This window comes from Mobula birostris, chromosome 7 (genome assembly GCF_030028105.1).
Source record: "Mobula birostris isolate sMobBir1 chromosome 7, sMobBir1.hap1, whole genome shotgun sequence".
NCBI classification, from domain to species: Eukaryota; Metazoa; Chordata; class Chondrichthyes; order Myliobatiformes; family Myliobatidae; genus Mobula; species Mobula birostris.
In genome coordinates, this window is record NC_092376.1 from 147,241,951 (window position 1) to 147,256,773 (window position 14,823).

The window sequence follows — 14,823 nt, forward strand, 5'->3', positions numbered from 1 at the left end:
TTTTACACACCCTTAAAAATAACTATTCAATGGCCTTCCTTTAGAAAACAAAAGTTATTGGTCTGCCTGTAATGTTATTACTGATGTAAACAACCAGAGCTAATGAAAAACACAAGAACTTATCAAAGAAATTAAATCACACTCAAGGTATACTCAGGATTAATGATGGCACTGGAAAATACCGTGTTTCCCAGTACTGACCATGATGAGTGTAAAATTGCCCAAACATAAAGAACTAATGTTGCTGAAACAAGTACATCTATATTAATGAGAAAAGAACGTTAGATGTTATGTAGTAAATCATTCTGAAATTGTTGTGGGACTTATAAATGTATCTTGCTACCCTCCTGATTTATGATATCATTAGAACCCCTAGAGTGTGTTACTGTCTTGTAATGCAGTCCCTTCTGTGCTTCATTTTATATACAAAAAACTTTTGTCAAACAACACATGACATAAAATCTTCATTCATACAATGTCAGGCTGAGGTGAAAGTGCATTACTAACTGTGTGATAAATATAGTGGCATAAGATTTAATCATGGTTGGATGGCAGTGCAGAAGACATTAGATAAATGATGGCAGTCTGAGCAGCTAGTCACTGATTTCCTTGAAGGTGGCCCACAGCACGGGGAGTTCAAGCTACTTTTCTACATGGCAACACACACAAAATGCTGAAGGAACTCAGCAGGTCAGGCAGCATCTATGGAAGTGAATAGATGGTTGATGTTTCAGGTCAAGACCCTTCCTCAAGACTGAGAAGGAAGGAGGAAGACACCAGAATAAAAAAAGTGGAAGTAGGGAGGGGGACGGAGTCTAGTAGGAAGATGATAGGTGAAGCCAGGTGGGAGGCAAAGGTCAAGGAGCAGAGAAGAAGGAATCCGATAGGAGAGGAGAGTGGGTCATAGGAGAAAGGGAAGGAGGAGGGGACCCAGGGGTAAGTAATAGGCAGGTAAAAAGAGGAATAGAAGAAGTGGGGAAAATGTGTTTATCGGAAGGAGAAATTGATATTCATACCATCAGGTTGATGGCTACCCAGGGAGAATATAACGTGTTGCTCCTCCACCCTGAGGTGATCTCATCTTGGAATAAGTGGGGGCCATGGAACGACATGTCAGAATGGAATGGGAAAGGAAATTAAAATGTTTGGTCACCAGGAAGTCACACTTAGATTAAATTGGATTAGATTATGAGGACACTCAGTCCCCGTTTATTGTCATTTAGAAATGCATGCATGCATTAAGAAATGATACAATGTCCCTCCAGAGTGATATCACAAAAAAAACAAGACAAACCAAAGACTAACACTGACAAGATCACATAATTATAACATATAGTTACAGTAGTGCAGGAGGTGAAACTATGATGGTGGATAGAAGTCAGCCCCAGGTACTTGAGGTTGAGGGAATGTGCTTTCCTGTAGATTTCTGGGTGTGACCAAACAATGAAGATACTATCCTGGAGATAGACACACTGAGTAAGGCAGGTGCTAACGTAGGCTCAGGAAAAGGAGAAATAACATGGACAAGACAGGAGCAGCAAATATATATAACTCAAAGAACACCTAACATTGCCTACAGAGAGACAGCAGCCCCAAGCAGGAAGGAGAGAGAGGATGATTTGTGGGAATCATGTCAGGAGGTCCCAAGGGTAGAGTCCAAGCACAGTCAGGAGTTGTAGAATTAGTTCAGTTGCCTGAGGAGGTAGCAGAAGTTTAAAGGCTCACCAGAAAGGGGATAGTAAGGAGCAGGAAGGGAATGAGTGGCCAGATATCAGTGTGGCGGGGAGGCAATGGAAGATCATGAAGTAGCAGAAATTACAAGTGTACAAGAAGGAACTACGAATGCCAAGTTAGTAATATTACATGGAGAAGTGAAGGACCACTGTAACCGGAGTAAGACACTGAGGGATCAAGCAAAGTGGCAACAGCATATTACGGATTAGAGCAAACTAGAGGGAGGGAGGGAGGGAAGATAGTCCTCCCACAACCAGGTGACCAGGTCACGGTAAGAGAGCTTGTTGAACAGATGGGTTTTGCTCCTGGGTGGATTGAATCACAGGTGGTGCTTTGGACGAATGACACCTGTGTTGGTGTACAGTCCCGGCAAACTGTATGACCCAACTCCTTATGCCCTCCCAGAGAGAGCAAGAGATCAAGTGTTAACCAGTAACAAGTGTCATTGCAGAGAACCCAAGTGATTAACACCAGCCGGCCGCATCAGACCTGATGGAAGCAGACCAACAGAAAATGCCAAGGCAAAAGACACCGAGAGAGAGGTGGAGAGGTTGTGGAGGCAGATGTTGGTAAGACTTCAGACAAAGTTAAGAATCAAAACGTTGAGCATGGTGCAAATAGAGTCCTGAGCCGCTTATATTTAAATGCACGAAGTATCATAGGAAAGGCGGATGATAGTACGCGTGTAGTGAGGGGAGGCCAAAATTTCAATCAGCAGGATGAGTTGCAATGTAAAAGGCGGACAATATCGAAAAGGTGGATACAAGACTGGAAGTGTTGTATTTGAATGCGCACAGTATATGGAATAAGGTAGATATGCTTGCAACACGGTTGTAGATTGGCAGATATTATGTTGTAGGCATCATTGAATCATAGCTGAAAGATTATAGCTGGGAGTTTAACGTCCAAGGATACACATTGTATAGAAAGGACGGGCAGGAAGGCAGAAGGGGTGGCATTGCTCTGTTGGTAAAGATGAAATCAAATCATTAGAAAGAGGTGACATAGAGTCAGAAGGTGCTGAATTGTTGACAGAGCTAAGGAACTGCAAGTTTAAAAAGACCTGGGGGCGGGGGGGGGGGGGGTCGCCAGTGCACATATGTATGGATTAAACGTGTTTGGTCGGTGCTTCTCTCCGAGGCCTCGATAAAATTATTATAATACCCTGCTTTATTCATTCATAAGCCAACAGTGTATGTCTAAACTAAGTGTCTGGAAAAGTTTGACAATGCCGAAGGCAAATAAAGCCAAGACCGCCGACTGCCAAACTATTGAAGTCAGTGTTAACAACTGGTCGGTAAAGAACTTCCCCGGAACTGAGATACCACCGGATAAAACCTACGCTATGTGCAAGGAATTAGGTCAGGAGATTTCTGAGTCAGTTCTGCATGGCATTAACGACCGCTTTGATGTTTTTGAGACCAAGTTTGAGGCGCTTGTGGCCTCACAAGCTGACTTACAAGCCCGTGTAATCAAGAAATAACCACCAGTGATCTTGAAGCACACATGCAAGAGCTTGAAACCAAGTACTCCGAGCTAATGAGACAAAATAGCCAGCTTGAAGCTAGAGTGCATGACTTAGAGGCTCGTTCCCGGAGACATAATATTAAGATTGTAGGGATACAAGAGCGTGAGGAAGATGATAAACCTACTGAATTTGTTTCCAGACTGATTCCCAAGTTGCTCGGGGAAGAGCATTTCCCATACCCAGTTAAAGTCGATCACGTGCATCGCTCTCGCCAGCCGAAGCCGGCTGCCGGCGGGAAACCACGCACCATCTTGGCACGTTCCATCACTTTCAAGTGAAAGAGCTGATCCTGCGTTGCAGCAGACTACAACCCATGGAGTACAAGGGAAACAAGGTCTAGATCTTCCCGGACTATACTAAAGAGGTGATGACTCAACGTCGTGCCTTTCGTGATGCACTGCAAACTCTGCGCGATGGGGGAATCAAGCACACCCTGCGGTATCCGGCTAGGCTCTATATTTACCATCAAGATGGAAGAGCGCCTGAAGTATACAACGACCCGACAGAAGCAGCACAATTCTTGGAAAGAAATAATGCACGCAAAAGGGAGTAGATATATTGACACTGTTTATTCAGCTTATATTTGTGCCGGTTTCCATGTTGGGATAAGGGGAGGGACTTGCTTGTTATATGTAGTTTTGCAATGCTGTATGCCGCACTGGGATTTAATTGCAGAGAATGTTCTAAATATTTTTGTTATTATATGGGTTAAATTTGAGTTGGTGTCATGAACGTTCAGCTTCAGGTGCGGACATTGGATAACTCTCCCCAGCCCTAATATCATCTGTTTAATGGTATTATATAATTTGTGTTATAACTTTTCTCAGAGAGGGGGTTTGTGATAATTGTGTAATGTTAGTTACCTACCCAGCAGCTCCTTTTGGGATGGAAATGGGGAACTACATGTCTGGTTTAGGGAGACACGAAGGGGGGTGGGTTAGGGTGTGTGTTGTTCCTATTTATAGCTCAGACATTGTTTTTTGGTGTATGTTGTGTTCTTATGAGACCGCCAGTTATTTTGCATTGTTTACTATGTGCTCAACTCTAATAATCTCTTTTTTATTCTCATATGCAGAGGCCTTGCGGTAGAACACAGCTGGGGGGTAAAGATATTACGATAGTCTCGTGGAATATTAAGGGCCTTGGTCATGTTGTTAAGAGGGATAAAGTTTTTAGACATCTCAAATCTCTATCTATAGATGTGATTTTTCTACAGGAAACCCATATCAAAGTAACTGAGCAACGCAGACAGAGATCTAACTGGATATCGCAGGTTTACCAGTCACCATTTACTTCTCATGCCCTTGGTGTGGCCATCCTCTTTAGGAAAAATATCCCATTTCAACTCACTTCCATGACCACAGATCCTCTCAGCAGATTTATTATGATCTCTGGCACCAATAATTCGTTTCCGCTAACCTTCCTTAATATTTATGGTCCAAACACAGACGAGCCAAATTTTCTTAGGAAAGTTTGTGATTTACTTCAGATGCCAGTAATTCAAATATAATAATAGGCGGTGACTTAAATTGCTACCTAGATCCATATTTAGATAGATTGTCCTCCCGCCTGCCCTCAAGTATCATGTCAGTGCAGGTCCTAAATAATTTGATTAGATCTAGGAATTTAGTAAGTATTTGGCGAGTTCAACATCCCACCGACAAGGACTATTCTTATTATTCTCATGTACACAAATCTTATAGTAGAATAGACTATTCTTTGGTTGACTCTCATTTAATATCTCGTGTTACCAATACAAACTATCATAATAGATTAATTTCTGACCATAGACCCTTGACAATGTCCCTAAATCTCTCCCTTTCCAAACACATCTATTCCTGGCATTTTAACCCCTCCCTACTCACCGATAAGAAATTTATAGAATATACCACCACCAGATTAAAAGATTTTATAGAAATTAACGATAACGGTGAGGTGTCAGATTCCACACTCTGGGAGACATTAAAAGTTGTAATTCGTGGGTATATAATTTCATATGAATCCACTGCTCAGAGGGAGAGAGAAGGGCGATTATTAGAGATTGAGAATACTCTCCCAACCCTCGAAGCGACACACCAGGCTTCGAAATCCTCTGAAGATTATAATAAAATAATGAAGCTTAAATATGAGTACAATTGTATTTTGGGTAGTCAAATAAATAAACTCCTCTTAAAATTAAGACAAAAGCATTTCAAAATGGGGGAGAAGCCTGGGGGGCTCCTGGCACGGCAGCTCAGGGGCACCCAGGCCCTAAGGTCAATTTATTGCATTAGATCGAGGGTGGGTACTCTGTTAACTAACCCTAAGGAGATAAATGACTGTTTTAAAGAATTTTACAGTGGCGTCTACACCTCTAAATGCAATGCCACTCAATCTGATTTGAATGATTTTGATTCTGTTGTAATCCTGAAACTTAGTGACGCTGCTAGGGAGGACTTAGATTCTGACTTCACATCGGAAGAAATAACTTCTGCCATTAAATCATTTCCATCCGGCAAGGCTACTGGGCCAGATGGATTTGGCTGTGAGTTTTATAAGAAGTTCTGTGATATCCTTGCCCCACTTCTCCTCAGAATGATATCTTGCTCTAAGAGAGATAAAGCCTTGCCTAGGACATTGTACGAGGCTAACATTTCCCTCATTTTAAAGAAAGGTAAAGAGGAAACAGACCCGGCCAGCGATAGGCCCATGGCACTTCAGAATTTCGATAGAAAGGTAGTTACTAAAATGCTGGCTAACTGACTAAATAAGTATTTGTCATCTATCATTCATCCTGATCAGACAGGATTTGTCCTGGGTAGGTTCTCTTTTGCCAATGTCAGATGCCTCCTTAATACTATATATGCTGATCATGGGAAAGCTAATGGGGCAGCAAATTTATCTCTTGATGCATAGAAGGCTTTTGACCAGATGGAATGGCCTTACATGTTTGAGTCACAGTACAGGTTTGGGTTCGGGGAGTCATTTATATCTTGGGTAAAACTGATATATGCCAGCCCGATGTGTTCTATTATAACTAATGGTGATAATTCAGCTCTGTTTCCCCTACACCGTTCAGTCCAGCGGGGGTGCCCTCTCTCGCCGGCCCTTTCTGCCGTTGCGGTAGAGCCCATTGCCTTTAAAATAAGAAGTCACCCAAATATTCTGGGTTTGAAAGTGGGAGGTATTGAAACACTTATTAGTTTATATGCTGACGATGTGATACTCTACTTACAAAACTCAGAAAAGTCAGTCCCTCTTGTTCTAGATTTAATCACCTCTTTTGGCAGACTATCGGGATACTCAATCTATTGGACAAAAAGTGACTTTGTGTCCCTCTCCAACGACTACACGCGGGGTTTTTTGGCAAGTGTCCCATTCAAAGTAGTTAAAGACCACTTTACTTATCTTGGCTTGACAACCCCCAAAGGTCCTAAATTAATATTCAAATTAAACTTCGCAGAGTTTATTTCAAAACTTAAACAGAATATAGGAAGTTGGAAAACCCTGCTTCTGTCCATGATTGGTCATATAAATTCAATTAAAATGGTTTCCCTTCCTAGGTTTCTCTATCCTCGTCAAAATCTCCCCATTTTTCTTACGTCAGCTTTCTTTAAAGAGTTGGACTTCATAATATTGTCTTATATCTGGAATTATAAGAATCACAGGATTTCGAAAATTCATTTACAAAAGCCCAAGTCTGAACGAGGGCTGGGATTATCTGTATCTTGACACTATTATTGGGCTGTCAATGCTAGGGCTTTAATGTTTTGGCAACAGGGGGCTCCGGATAACCTAGCCCCTGGGGCTCCCTTGTGGCTATGTATGGAGTCTAGCTCTGTTGTCAATTCCTCCCTGCCAGCCATGCTGTTCTCCAAGTTAGAGAAGCCCGGGACTTCAAAAAGTTTGTGTTTTGTTTTGAAAAAATCCATCAGAATTCTAAATCAGATTAGGAGTGTTCTGAATTTACCAGAGACCTCTGTACAAACACCAATCTGTTTTAATCACTCCTTTCTACCCTCATAGTCAGATAAAACCTACCATGCTTGGAGGGAGAAGGGTCTAGTTTTTATTGAAGACCTGTACATTGAGGGATGGTTTACAACATTTAGTCTACTGAAAGAGAAATGTGAGCTGCCTCATTCGCACTTTTTTCATTATTTGCAAATTAGACACTACATTCAATCTAAGATTTGTAATTTTGAAATCCTTCCAGGGAAACATATGTTTTTTGATATTTTAAAGAACCCTCCTGACTCCAGGCATCTCATTTCTAAGTTAGTACGTTTGTTTGATAATTGCACTGTAGCGTCTACTGTGAAGATTAGAGATGCCTGGAGAGAGGAGTTGGACATTGAATTGTCTGAAGCTGCCTGGGATAAGTGTTTGTCTATGATACAGGCTTGCTCTGTTAACAGCAGGCACCAACTGATCCAGTTTAAAGTTGTCCACCGTCTCCATTACTCTAAACTTAGATTGCACAGGATTTACCCTTCTGTCTCGCCAATGTGTGATAGATGCCAAGGCATGGAAGCCACTTTGTCACACAACTTTTGGTTTTGCCCATTACTGACTGGATTTTGGTCCAAAATATTCAATTGGTACTCAAAGGCCTATAAAAGATCCTTCCCCCGGAAGCTGGGGTCTCGCTATATTTGGCTTATCGCAATCTACTATTTGTTTCCCTGCAGCCATACAACAGTCTCTGATGCTAGGCATTATTGTTGTCAAAAGACTTATCTTGAAGGAATGGAAATCACCTTCTCCCCCTTCCTTTCGGAGATGGATGGCTGATATGATCTCAGTCATACAGATGGAGAAACTTAGGTTCTTGAGAACCAATTCAATTAAAAAATTTTCGGCTCTCTGGGATCCATTTCTTGCCTACCTGGATGAAGCCGGGGGTAGATGAGCAATTTCCTCCCAGCTGATTTCTCACGGCCCTCATTTGAGATTTAATGTTTAGTATTTTTGAGCACTTTGTACAATAGGCATTCCTCTAATGTTATGTCTCTTTCTTTTTTTTTGCTTATTTCATTTTTATGCATGTCTGAGCTGGTATGTTCTTGTTGATTTCATTGTTATTTTTTAATTTTGTAAATAAAGTATTAAAAAAAAGACCTTAATGTGAGTTGTATACAGACTTCCAAACAGTAGTAAGGATGTGATCTAGAAATAACAATGGGACATAGAAACTGTGTGCAAAAGGGCAATGTTACAATAGGCATGGGGGATTTCAATACGCAGGTAGATGGGAAAGTCATTTTGGTGTTGAGGAGTTTCTAGAGTGCCAATGAGATGGCTTTTTAGAGCAGTTGGTGGTTGAGCTCACTAGCAGATTAGCTATTCTGGATTGGGTGTTGTACAATGAACCAGAACTGATTAGAGACATTAAGGTAAAAGAACCCTAAGGGGAAATTGATCGTAATATGATCAAATTCACCCTGAAACTTGAAAAGGAGAAACTAAAATTAGATGTATCAGTATTATCGTGGAGTAAAGGGAATTACAGAGGCATGAAAGAGGAGTTGGCCAGAGTTGATTGGAAAATAATACTGACGGGGGTGACAGCAGAGCAGCAAGGGCTGAAGTTTCAGGAAACAATTCAGAAAGCACCGGATATATATGTCCCAAAGAGGAAGAAGCATTCTACAGGAAAGATGACATAACCATAGATAACAACAGAAGTCAAAGCCAATATAAAAGCCAAAGATAGGGCATAAATAGAGTAAAATGTCAGTGGGAAGTTAGAGGATTAGGAAGCTTTTAAAAGCCAACAGAAGGCAACTAAGAACATTATTAAGAAGGGAAAGGTAGAATACAAAAGTAAACTAGCCAATAAGTTTAAAAAGAATACCAAAAATTTCTTCAGATACATGAAGTGTAAAAGAAAGGTGAGAGTGGATATTGGACCACTGGAAAACAATGTTTGAGTAGTTGTGGTAGGGGACAACAAAATAGCAAACAAACTGAATAATTGTTTTGCATCAGTCTTCACTGTGGAAGACTCCAGCAGTATGGTGGATGGTCCAGCTGTGAGGGGTCAAGAATTGTGTGAAGTTACCATAAATAGACAGAAGGTTCTCAGGAAACTGAAAGGTCTGAGTGTAGCTAAGTCACCTGGACCAGATGCTGTCCACCATCTGAAGGAGGTGGCTGAAAAGACTGTGGAGGCATTAACAATATTTCAAGAATCACTGGATTCTGGAATGGGTCCAGAAGACTGGAAAATTGCAAATATCACTTCACTCTTCAAGAAGAGATAGAGACAGAGGAAAGGAAACTATAGGCCAGTTAGTCTAACCTCAGTGGTTGGGAAGATGTTGGAGTCAATTATTAAGTGTACTTAGAGGTGTATAATAAAATAGGCCATAGTCAGCATGGTTTCTTCAAGGGAGAACCTTGCCTGACAAATCTGTTGGAATTCTTTGAAAAAATAACATGCTGATAGACAAAGGAGAATCAGTTGATCTTGTATACTTGGATTTTCAGAAGGCCTTTGACAAAGTGACATACATGAGACTGCTTAACAAGCTATGAGCTCATGGTATTACAGGAAATATTCTAGCATGGATAAAGCAGTGGCTGGTTGGCAGGAGGCTATAGAAGGATTTAGGCAGGTTAGGAGAATGGGCAAAGAAATGGTAAATGGAGTTCAGTGTCAAGAAGTGTATGCTCATGCACTGGTAGAAGAAATGAAAGGGTTGACTATTTTCTCAATAGAGAGAAAATACAAAAATTGAAATGCAAAGGATTCCCAAAAGGTGAATTTGCAGATTGAGTCTGTGGTGAGGAAGCAAATGCAATGTTAGTATTCATTTCAAGAGGACCAGAATATAAAAGCAATATAAAACTTTATAAAGCACTGGAGAGGCCTCACTTGGAGAATTGTGAGCAGGTTCAGGTACCTTATCTTAGAAAGGATGTACTGAAACTGGAGAGGATTCAAAAAAGTTGCACGAAAATGATTCTAGGGTTGAGTGGCTTGTCATATGAAGAGCATTTGATGGCTCTGGGTCTGTATTCACTAGCATTCAAAAGAATGAGGGGTGACCTCATTGCAACTTATCAAATGGTGAAAGACCTTGATAAAGTGGATTTGGAGAGGATGTTTCCTAAGATGGGAGAGTCTAAGACTAGAGGACACAGCCTCAGAATAGAGAGAACGGAGGCGAGGAAGAATTTCTTTAGCCAGAGAGTGATGAATCTGTGGAATTCTTTGCCACAGGCAGCTGCGGAGGCCAAGGCTTTATGTGTATTTAAGGCAGAGGTTGATAGATTCTTGATTGGTCAGGGTATGAAGGGTTATGGGGGAAGGCAGGAGATTGGGGCTGAGAGGAAAATTGGATCAGCCATGATGAAATGGTGGAGCAGACTCAATGGGCCAAATGGCCAAATTCTGCTTCTATATTTTATAGTCTTATGGCCTTATGCAGAGTGCACGACAGCAAGCTGTAAGTCTCTGGTTTAAAACTGCATTGGTGAAGGTTAGTGACTACCTGCTGGTGGCAAATAAAACAAAGAAAACATTTAAATACTTTATAATTTTGACTTTTAGTGGTAAACGATCCCTGCAAACAATAGACTGTAACCTCCCTGACAGAGTTGAGGTTTTGAACTGCCTGTATGACATGGCATTTTTGCAATGTGGGATCTGAAGGTTCAGTGCAGAACGGTTGTGGCGTGATGTGTATGGGCTGAATAAAGGCAGCAGGGTCCAGGCCGGAGAGCAGGGAATGGCTGGAGTGGACTTGGAGGCAATTCGATTCAGTACAACTAAGGTGAGGAGAGCGGAGGTGATGCTGAGTCAAGATGGCGGTGCCTGGACCGGGGCCTGAGATTGTGGAAAGACCAGAGGTTTGATATATTTCCGAATTGAATTGGAGAAGTTGGGTATGGGCTGAATTGAGGTGGCAGGACTCCGGCCCAAGAGCATATCGAAGTGGCAGGACCTGGGTACGAGAACAAAGAATGATGAGACGCCTGAACCATCTAAGTGCTGGGCCAGATTGAAAAAGCTCAGGGTGTCTGGGCTGCAGTTGAGGGATGGACCAGTTCAATCGCTGCTCCACTAGGTTTACTCTCTCTGCACCAAACTCTGCCTCAAACCTGCAACTATCAAAGTCCCAACTGAATTTTGTGAACTTCAGATCTGAATGCTATTTGCTTAACTTTATTGTTTGAATGTTTTGTACTTTTTTCTGCACACTTGGGGTGCTTGATGGTCTTCTGTTTTAAAATGAGTTCTACTGGGTTTAAAAACGCAGACACGAGGAAACCTGCAGATGCTGGAAATTCAAGCAGCGCACACAAAAAATGCCGGTGAACACAACAGGCCAGGCAGCATCTATAGGAAGAGGTACAGTCGACATTTCGGGTCGAGACCCTTCGTCAGGACTATTGCGTTTCTTTGTTCTGAGGCTGCCTGTAAGGAGACGAATCCGAAAGTTGTATGAAGTATACATACTTTGATAATAAATATACTTTGAACTTTAGGTATAACAGTAAAGCGTCTCTGTAATGAAGGATGGTTACTGATGGCAGATGATTAGATATATAGCTCAATATAGAAAAGCAGCTAGAAAAATAGGTGGGTAGGGATCCAAGTTGAAAAATAGATGGGAAGGGATCCGAGTTGCAGCAAAAACATCAAGTTCTACAACTTCGATGGTGTGGCAGACCGAGAAAGAAAACAAAACACATGCAGTGCTTGAATAGTGACTGAATACAGAGGAGCTGAGCCCTTTCAGTGGTCGGGCCAGCGATCAAATGGACAGTTTGGAAGGGGGTGCCACCAGAGTGAGGTCCTTGTAGTCATTCAAATGGAGACCACCCTAACGCCTCCTGTACTGTATATCGACGAGAGGGCCTCTGAGCCTGATAATTTTACTTTGCTGGTGCCCAGGCCCAGAGAATAATGACTTATAGCCATTGCAGCAATCAGAATATGAGGGGTGAAGATAAAGAATGTGATTAAACTGCAATTGGCCATCAGGCATATGAATGATGAAACTGCAAATTAAAGATCGTCGGTCAAATTTTTGGAACAATCTCTGCTTCGAGTATTGTGGATATCCATTAAGGATAATAGCATAGATCTAGATATACAAAGGGTAATTGAGGGAAGTGGTTCTGAAGTACTGGGCATCTTCATCTGCCCTATTTGATTAGATCCTCCTTAAGGTTTGGCCTGTCCTGGAACAAATTTATTTTTGTCCAGGAGAGCCAAGAGAAGGGAATGTTGGAGTGTATTCTGGAGTTAGAGTATATAGCAAATATTAACTTCAGCAACCAATCTTTAGAGCTGAATATGGATTATAGATTAAATTTAAAATGCAGCCCTGGACAATAGTTTCTTGGAGCTGTGGACATCAGTTAACTGAAAACCAGACAATACTGATTAACAAACGAGAAAATCTGCAGTTGCTGGAAATCCAGGCAACACACACAAAATTCTGGAGGAACTCAGCAGGCGTAGCAGCATTTATGGAAAAGAGTACAGTCAACATTTTGGGCTGAGACCCTTCCTGTTGGAGCATTTTCTGTGTTTTGCAATGCTGATTAGCATTCATTTTGTCTGGCAGGGGTCTGTACGCAAAGGAAAAAATGTGTGAAAATTGTATGTAATTCAAAACAAGCATTGCAGACATATTGCAACTATAGAATCGATCTTTAGCATATAAAATTTCATGTAATATTGGGTCAAATGGGCCTCTTCCTCCAAGAGTGCCTCATTTTGTTGATTTAAACACCTCTGTATCCATTAGCTTCAGTCACTGTCCAGTGACTTTGTTCATGTTACAACAATAGGGTGGGAAGAGGTGTAGACAAAATAACTGCGGGGAATCAGTAGGTTTATAAAAGATGTTGGTTGACAGTTTGTCTCCACAGATGGAAAAAGACAAAGCAGAAAAGGTGAGGGAGGTGTCAGAAAAGGATCAAGTGAATTTCAAGGCAGACTGGAAGTTAAAGGCAAAGGGAAGTGTATCCGTTTGGGTTACCCAGAGAAATCAGCGGTAGGAGAACATTGCATTTGCAATGGCCATACGATTGACTTCGACAGCACAAAACTACTGTGCTGTGCCAATGGCTTTTGGAATCACCTGGTAAAAGAAGCCACTGAAATAAAACTAGAGGAAAAGAAGTTTAACAAAGCCAAAGGTCTCACTCTATGTAAGGACTAGAATTCGATTTTAAACAAGGTGGGAGAGCAGAAGCCTGATTGGATGAGGATTAACCAATCAGGAGGGACGGACTTATGAGGTATAAATACCACTGGACTAGAAATGCCCAGACATCATCCCTGATGAAGATGGTAGAGTTTGTCATTGAAACGTCAGTTATAATTGATACCTGTACCCAGCTGGAAGCCCAAGAAAAGTTTATTCGTCATATACACCGGGAAAGCACTAGATCCTTTTGCAAAGTTGATAAAATTGGGAAGCTCAGGGTGGGTTCATGAAGCAGTGTCAATGCAGTCATCAGTGCAGCGGAGGAAAAGTTGGAGAGTATAACCAGGGAAGGCTTTGAGCATGGTCTGTTCTAGGTAGCCAATGATGAGGCAGGCATAGCTGGAACCCATTGGAGTGCCTATGGCTACCTTTTGAGTTTGGACGTAATTGGAGGAGCCGACAGAAAACTGTTGAGGATGAAGACGAGCTCTGCCAGGTGAAGGAGGGGACTGGTTTGTTTGCCTTTCTCTAGCAAGGCATGGAGAGCTTTGAGGCCTTTTTGAATGGTGATGAAGAGTATAGGGACTGAATATCCACAGTGAGATGAGGCAGTCAGGTCCAGAGAATTGAAAGTTACTGTGGAGGTTGAAGGCATGAGAAATGTCGTGGATGTAGGTGGGAAGGGACTGAACCAAGGGGGATAGAATGGAATCGAAATAAGTTTAGTGGGGAAGGCAGGAGCAGACAGAGACAATAAGCCTACCCGGTCAGTCCGATTTGTGGATCTTGGGTTGGAGGTGGAAACGAGCAGAGGGAGGTAAGGGAACTATAAGCTCGGTGGCAGTGGATGGGAGTTCTACAGTGTGGATAATGTCTGTAATGGTGTCAAAGGGAGTTTTCTGATGTTTTGGAGTGGGATCCTTTTTGATGGGTAGGTATGAGGAGGTGTCTGAGAGATGCCACCTGGCTTCAGCAAGGTAGAGTTCATAAGAACATAAGAAATAGGAGCAGGAGTAGGCCATCTGGCCCATCGAGCCTGCCCCGCCATTCAATGAGATCATGGCTGATCTGTAGATAAACTCAGCTGCACCTACCTGCCTTTTCCCCAGAACCCTTAATTCCATTACTATGTAAAAACCTATCTAACTGTATCTTAAATATCTTTAATGAGGAAGCCTCAACTACTTCCCTGGGCAGAGAATTCCACAGATTCAGCACTCTCTGGGAAAAACAGTTCTCCTTATCTCCATCCTAAATCTTCTCCCCTGAATCTTGAGGCAATGTCCCCTAGTTCTAGTCTCACCTACCAATGAAAACAACTTTCCTATTTCTATCTTATCTATCCCTTTCAAAATTTTGTATGTTTCTATAAGATCCCCTTCATTCTTCTGAACTCCAGAGAGTATAATC